This window comes from Balaenoptera borealis (genome assembly GCF_965194805.1).
Source record: "Balaenoptera borealis genome assembly, chromosome: 14".
In the NCBI taxonomy this organism is placed as follows: domain Eukaryota; kingdom Metazoa; phylum Chordata; class Mammalia; order Artiodactyla; family Balaenopteridae; genus Balaenoptera; species Balaenoptera borealis.
Window position 1 is genome coordinate 18,706,133 of NC_138875.1, and position 8,168 is coordinate 18,714,300.

Consider the following 8,168-nt stretch of genomic DNA (forward strand, 5'->3'; position numbering starts at 1 on the left):
TATATTTTATTTGTAAGTATTTAAAATTTTCCAATATGATTTTCTTCTTTGACCCTTGCAATATTTATTGATGCCTTGAAAATTTTACAAATGAATGTGTTATTTATCTTTTTATTATTGACTTTGAATGTAATTTAATTGTTGTCAGAGAACTGTTCTATGTGACAACAGTTCTTTGGTTCTTGTGAGACTTGCTTTATTGTCAGTTTTAATTAATCAGTTTTCATAAATGTTCCATTGTGTGCTTGGGAAAATTGTGTATTCTTTTATTATTGAGTTGAAGGATGTATGTGTCCAGAAATTTAAGCTTGTTAATTGTGCCTTAAAATCATCTATACCTTTACCAGAGTTTTTTTTGTCTGCCTGACATTTTGTCATTGAGAGAAGTGGATTGAAATAATCCTCTATCATGGTGACTTTGCAGATTTCTCCCTGTGTTTCTGTTTTGGCTTTATACATATTGAAATTGTTTGTATTCAAGTTTAGAATGACTAGGTCTTCATGGTTAGTTAAACTCTTTATTCACTTTATATGTGGTCATTCTCTTTCTACTGTTTTGTCTTAAATTCTATTTGGTCTATTGCTAGTATAGTTATCTCACTTTCTTTTTGTCTAATATTTGTCTAGTGTATCTACTTTTTAACTTTTTATTTTCAACCCGTCCAAGTTGGTTTGTTTTAAGTCTGCCAGCTACAGCTGGATTTTAATTTAATCTAATCAGTTATCAAATTATTTAAGTCCATTTACATTTTTTTGTACTTGGGGTTAGGCCATTTACATAGACTACACTGTGAATATGGCTCTTGGAATTGTGTGACATAGTAGCTCTGTGATTAATGTCATCTAAATTTTAAATTTCTATTTGTATTGCTTCTTATACACTTTTTTTCCCTCTTATTCCTTTTAAAGTAATTAGTTAAGGTTTTGTTTGTTTTTTACTTTACCCTCCCATTGTATGGAATTTATTTGGAATTTATTTCTGTTCTTTTAGTGATTACCTTTAGATTTTACTATGTATAGTTATCTGACAAAGTCTGAAGTTTGTCTATAGTCTTAACTCCCCTTTGAAACAATTTTAGCACCATAGAATCCTGTTCCTTACATCACTGCCCTACCTACAAGAGTATTGTTGTTTGGAGCTTTAAAATATTTTCTACAAATTAGATATTATTATTTAAACATTATAGACAGTGGTTAGATTTACTGGTTTACTAATATTTTTTGCTCAATACTTTCTGGCTTCTTTGACTTTTATGGGATCATTTTCGTATTTGGTGAAGTATATCCTTTAGAAGTTTTTTGGTATAGGAATGTTGGAGCTCAACTCTTGTATTTTTTAATCCAAAATGTCCTTATTCTTGTTATTGAAAGATAATTTTTCAGGGCACAAAATTCCAGGTTGACATCGATTTTTTTTCTCATTACTCTGATGATTTTATTCTACTGTCTTCTGAATTCCATTGTGGCTCATTAGAAGTCTGCTGTCCATCCAATTGCCATTCCTTTCTAGACAGCTGTCTTTTCCCATGGCTTTCCTTTTTCATCTTGGTACTTAGGAATTTAGCAATATTATTTCATTAAACCTCTTAGCAACTTTTGAGAAAATATTCGTTTATTTTTGTTGGAAATTCAATGTATCTGGCTTCTCTATACCACATTCTCATGTTTTTTTTCGTTTGGTCGGTTTTCTGCCTCTGTTTTGCTGGCTGCTCTTCTTCTGCATGAACTGTAAATTGAGTCCCTCAGGAATCTTACCTGGGCCTTCATTTCCTTTTCTGCTGAGAGGCAGTGTGGCACAGTGCCTCAATCTGGAATCAGATTGGGTTGGTTATCGTCTAGTTATTAGCAGTGTGACCTTGTTTCCATATTGTAGAGTGGGTAGAAATAGGGTGTTGGGAAAATTCAATACGGTAATACTTGCCATGCACTTGACCCATGTCCAATATATAGTAGTCAGTCAATGTACGTTTACTTTTATTCCCATGTATACTTTCTCCCTAAGTCATCTTTGTTTCTAAGATATCAGCTCTCATATATATTGCTCCAGTATCGTTTGTGTTTTTCAGTGTCAGTTTGTAGAGCCAGCTGTTTATTTTATTTGATTTCCCCCTTTCCCCTTAATATACACCTGTCCTACCTCTGCATCTTAGGAATGGCACTACCATGCACCTAGTTGATTAACTGAGATCAGGACATCTTAGCCTCTTTCTTTCTCTTACTTTCTCCCCATCTAATCATCATGGAGTTCTGCTCTCCACCTCCACTTTTACCAGTTGAAATGAAGGACCAAAAGACCATCATTTATTGTCTGGTATATTCTAGGAGCCTCCTACACTTCCACTTCTTCCTTGTTGAATCCATATTCCAAAGCAGCCAGGGTGAGTTTTTAGAAAATGTCAAACAGAGCATTTCATCTCCCATCTTCAGTATGTTACACTGTTATAAACACTTTCTGTGTTATAGAATAACTTCCATACTCTTTAACATATCCTAGAGGTATCTGTCCAACCTCATTTGGATCCTGTCTCCTATTGGTTACAGTATTTAAGCTACATTGGTTTTCTTTTAGGTGTTGGAGTTTGCCAAGCTTTTCCTTGATCCAGGGCCTTTGCACATGCTCTGGAGCACCTCTCCCCTCATTCTTTGCCTGGCTAACTCCATTCAGACTTCATCTGAAATGCCATTTTCTCAGAGAGGCTTTCTTTGATCTGCTAAACTAAGTTAAAATTTCTATTGATTCAATAAATACTAGATTTAATTAATAAATTATTCAATAATCATATATATATTTTAAAATTTGAATCTGCTGATTAACAGGAATGATAGTTTTATGCGATCATGCTCATTTTAAGTTTATTCATAGTGTTGTCATTGGAAACCACTAAACTTTCCTTTTGTGTGCATTTATCAGATTTTCAAAGTCACATAAATTTCTGATGACCATAATAATTTTTTTCATTTTCACACATATTTTGCATGTAGATAAAATATCAGTCCAGTTTAGGGATGGGAAAATTCACGCTCACTGAGTACCATATGTCAGGCACTCTTATGTCACTATCTTTTGTAAAGCCCTGAAACCAAATCACTGAAGAAGAAAGTGTGACTCAGAGAATCCCTTGAGCATTGTCCAAGGCCATAGAGGTAGTGAGAGGGAAACCCTTGGTTTAGTCTAGGCGCTGAACTATAAGAGGAGAGCTCATTCTGTATCTTCTGCCTTGTTTCTTCTCTTGGCAAACTTCTAACAAATTACTATAGTGAGTAGAGGTCACAAAGTTCGTACACACATATCACCTCACATAATATGTACATCAGGTTCTGGAGGGGGCATGCTATTTTCGACATTTCATTGTGGATCAAGCTTTTTATTCACTAACTCTTTTATTCCCCACAGTATCCCTCTGAGGTTCTTGAGTGTACAGATGATAAAAGTTAAAGAACAATTAAATGAGTTCTCTGAGAAGTGACATAGTCGAATATTGAATTATCGATGAGTATTTTTTTACTATCTGGAGAAGAAGAAAACATAGAATCTTTTAGTTTCAATAGTTGTGTCTGTCTGTCTTCTGTCTGGTTGGCTGGCTATTCATTGCTATGTATCTAAGATTGGATATGTTTTAGAAAAAAAATGTAACTAGCACAACTAGGCCTGGGTTTTATAGATATTATTCTTAGGAGAAGGCTGAGTTTATTTTTAAGTTAATTCTTTATAAAGAAAAGTATATACTACATAAATGTTCAGTTAGTACTTAGTTAAGGCAAAGACCAAGAAGGTGGAACTGAAATTTGGGAAGCATCACTGGGTGAGTTGGATTCTTTGGGCCAAGTAGGGTGTCCTTGGCCAGACCAAAGAAGGGGACATGGGGGAGGGCTATACAAGTGCTGGTGAACTAACTTTTCTGTTCAGAGCTTTCCCACTGCCACTGTGGCTCTTGCCTCCTTTAATAAATATTTTGGTTTTTGGCAGGGCATTTTGGTTCGAATACACATTTTGCCGTTTTGATTTTTTTAAAGCTAAAATTTAAATGAAAGCTTGTATTCAGTCCATAGAGTATTCAGTCCCTTATGTTGTGGATTTTACCTCTTACATGTGTAACATCTAAAAAAGCAATTTTCCTTAAAGGAAGAAATCATTCTTTAGACCTAGAGAATAAACACATGTTTCTGAAACTAGAATGACATAGACTAGAGCAAGGGTCAGCAAATTTGTTCTGTAAGGGACTAGCTAATAAATATCAGCTTTGTGTGCCATATACTCTTTGCTGCAAGTGCTAAATTCTGCAGTTGTAACATGAAAGGAGCTGTATGTAACAAGGAAACCAAAGAGCATGACTACCTTCCAGTAAAACTTTATTTATAAAAAGCAACTGGATATTGGTGGGGGAGGACATGGCCTGCAGACACTTGTCTAGAGAGATGTATTTTAGACCTACATGTAAGATAGGATGGACTTCTACTCCCAGCCTTCTCCATTATTAGCTCTGTGATCTTGGACAACTCACTTTAAATCTCAGAGTAAATTTGTCCATTTGAAAAGTGGGACAGTCACATATTTTCTTGTATGAGCGATATATGTTTTCTTTAGATTTTTATGTATTGGATATAAATAATGATATCATAATAGTGAGCATGTATTACTTTTATAAACAGAACAAACTATTTAAAAATTAAAGCACAAGCTAAAAAAGAAGAAAGTTGTCAAAAAATCATCGTTTGAGAGAATTTTGTAAGGAGTAGATCAGGTTCTTTGTGGAACTAGGATGGATGTAAATTGATCAGTAAATAAGTATTAGGTTTGAAAATCATTATGGGCAAAGACTGTTTGTGAATTTTGTGTCATACGGTACTTTCTTAGATACAGAGTCAGTAACTGGTAATTTTTATACTATTTTGTTTATATATTCATTTATTGATTAATTTAGCAAACTTATTGACGCCTCACTATATGTGAGGGACTGTGTTGAATGCTTGAGGTAGTAAAAATGGTGATAAATAACATAGTTCTTGATTTCAAGGAGCTCACATTGAGAGAGATAAGCATCTACACAAAATATTATCTGACTGTATGATAAATTCTCCTTTAGAAGCGTGTATGTATAGGGACCACTAGGAAATCAGAATTGCTGGAGTAGAGATGAATGCCAAAGGATCTTCATCAAGACTGACATGCCTGTTGGGCCTTGAAGGATGAGTGGGGAATCTCTAGACAGAAGGTCTGTGCCTTTGTGAACTTTGCACATCACAGGTAGTTCTCTGAAACTAGAAATGGAGTATTGAGAGCACGTGGGGCATGTGATGCTCAAGGTTTGGCCCCGGTCAGGGAGTGAAGGTGAGGGAATCTGAACATTTTTGGAGCTACAGAATGCTTTGGGAACCTGGTAAAAGATAGGACACTTTTCCGTAGGAAAATCAATACTTTGCATACAATTTTGAGACTAAGGATCTAGAGATCATGTTAGAACATTATGAACATTTCTATGTGCTTCCCTCTGGAAGAATATAGGGAGGTAACATACCTTAATAGACAAATGCTTCATTGCCCTGCTTGATGGTGGCAGCAAATGCTCTCAATAAGCTTCAAGTTTTTTACTTCATTTCCTGAAGGATCTGGGAGTATATGAGATTGTGCTGAAACTTTTATAATTCCCTTGAAGAGATGGGTAAGCAGAATCAGACAAGACTTCTTACTGGTAAATATCCACACACCTCAGTCACCTAAGTGCTGAAGAGATGATATCACTTTCCGTAGAATTTCCTCATCTGGAAGATGGTACTACTCATAGAACCCACCCCATAGAGTTGTGAGGGTCGAATGAACCCGTCCAAGTACAACCCCAAGCCCTGGGCTTACACACAATAAGAGCTCAATAAATGTTAGCAATTGTGAAACATCCATGATTTCGTTTATGGACGTTCAGAGATGGAGCGCTCACAAGTACTTGAATTCCTTTATCGAACGCACGAATAGTCTTGCGTTATTGGCTGCATCAGTGTCTATGTGGGCCCATGTATTTCCGGATCTTCATGGGTGGTTTCTTTGGAATAAAACTTCCTTACCTGAAATACCCTTCCTGGCCCTGGCTCAGCTTCTCTCAGTGATAGGTTGCAGTACATATTTTCTGTATAAAACAGTGGCAAAGATGGAGATAAGTTAACTAATGAATATTATTATGTACTTTTTTTTTTCCTTTTTACAGCTTCTAATATTCAGTGGGGAAATTTTCCTTGTTAAGAGACACTGACAAGGCCAGTTGGCCTAAAATTAGATCCAGCAGCTGTGTTTTGAATCAAGGCCCCACATGTGCACTTCACACTCTTTTCCCTCTGTGCTTGTCTGCTGCTTTATCTTGCTTCAGGGAGCAGCCTTTTTGGGTGAATTTGAACATCCATGTTTTTTCCTGGTACAACCAGAAAGGTGCTTCCACATAATCATGTGTCATGTTTATTCGCACTTATGGAATGGCAAAACCCAGAACAACAACAGGTTTATTTATTTATTATTATTATTTTTTTTATGAAACCACCCTCTAGCATAACTTTAACTCAGGCTATGTATGAAGATTTTAGCCTTCATCCCTCTCTGTCCCCCCAAATCCTTCAGTTATCAAAATAAAAGAGAATATGTATCCAAAATAAAACTTTGGAGCCAAAATCAAGGTACTAGGTCATTCTTATATTTAATTGCTACCCAAATCAGCTCTTTTTTTTTTTAAGAGAAACAAAATCCTGTGACTATTTTTATTTTTGATATCTAGAAATAATTTTGGTTTTGTTTTATCAGTTTATGTTTAGGAGCCAATGTTAGCCAGTGTTAATTTTATAGGTCCCATTCCTTTTGTATTTCTTTGCCCTACTGTTTGGTTAATAAACATTTTTTAAAAAATATATTCATATACACAACATTATCGTGATTCGGTTTAAGTATCTGTGGTTATAAGTGCACTTCATTTCACCTAATTAAGTTATTTAGTCATTTACACATTAGCAACGTACTACATATTCCACTTTTACAGGAACTTATTTTAATTATACCCACAGTTGTGCTCTGCTTCATTATATCCATAGATCAAGCTGAATAATAGCAGTCTTAAAAGCCATATGCTAAAAGTGATTATAGGTCATTAAGGCCAAATTAAGGTAACATTTCTGATGGCCACAAGCGGAAGTCTAACTAACAATTACTTTTTTCTTTTGCTTTGGGGAACTCATTCTCTTTGGCTTTGATGTTGCCGGGCTCATCGTTGAATGCCTGGTGTTTGGCATGTGGTGTAGTTGCTTTGATGATGCTAATTTTTTTAAGGGGGAAATATATATGACACATACTTTTTACTTATCCAGAAATCTCTATTCAATGAATTTGCTGCCATCTTTCTCAAAACATTATGCTTCTTCTTTAGCCCTATCTGTTTCTACCTACCATTAAGAGTCAGGTGGGCAACCAATTCTCATAGTCTGGGAATAGGAATAGACTAGAATCCGTTTAAGTTACTTTAACGAATAATGAGATAAAGCCTGGTCATGACCTTCCAAAGAGAAATCCCTTGGCTTTATCTCTTTCGATGGAAACTTTGCTTAAAAACAGTAACAACAATAACAATCTGGTTTTTAATGCATGAATATTTAATTCTTGTTTTGGTTGGCCTAAGATCATTTATTAAGAAAGAAAAAAGGACATCCTTCAATTTCAGGCTTATCCATACACATTTTGTAACCTAAGAACGGGTGACTCTAATGTTAATTTTCTCTTTGAGAAATACTTAGGTTTAGTATGGGAATAAATAATTCTGGATTATTTTGTTGATATAGACATATAACTATAGAGGTCTATTTTAAATTATCTTTACTTGATTACCTTCCAGTTTTTTTTTTTTTTTTTTTTTTAAATTATTATTTATTTATTTATGGCTGTGTTGGGTCTTCGTTTCTGTGCAAGGGCTTTCCTTAGTTGCGGCAAGCAGGGGCCACTCCTCATCGCGGTGCATGGGCCTCTCACTATCGCAGCCTCTCTTGCTGCAGAGCACAGGCTCCAGACGCGCAGGCTCAGTCGTTGTGGCTCACGGGCCCAGTCGCTCCGTGGCATGTGGGATCTTCCCAGACCAGGGCTCGAACCCGCGTCCCCTGCGTTGACAGGCAGATTCTCAACCACTGCACCACCAAGGAGGCCCTAC

At 35.8% G+C, this 8,168-nt stretch overlaps 1 protein-coding gene and 1 long non-coding RNA gene across 13 annotated transcripts in view; one reads left to right on the plus strand and one right to left on the minus strand.

Moving 5' to 3' along the window:
* TCF4 (transcription factor 4) overlaps positions 1-8,168 on the plus strand; it is a 354,962-nt gene that overhangs the window by 20,338 nt on the left and 326,456 nt on the right. The window lies entirely within an intron of this gene.
* The window catches only part of LOC309610649, a 64,558-nt gene continuing 57,516 nt past the window's right edge, over positions 1,127-8,168 (minus strand). The window contains exon 2 of the long non-coding RNA XR_014234103.1: positions 1,127-7,852. This is a non-coding gene — a long non-coding RNA (uncharacterized lncRNA). The remainder of the gene's footprint in view (positions 7,853-8,168) is intronic.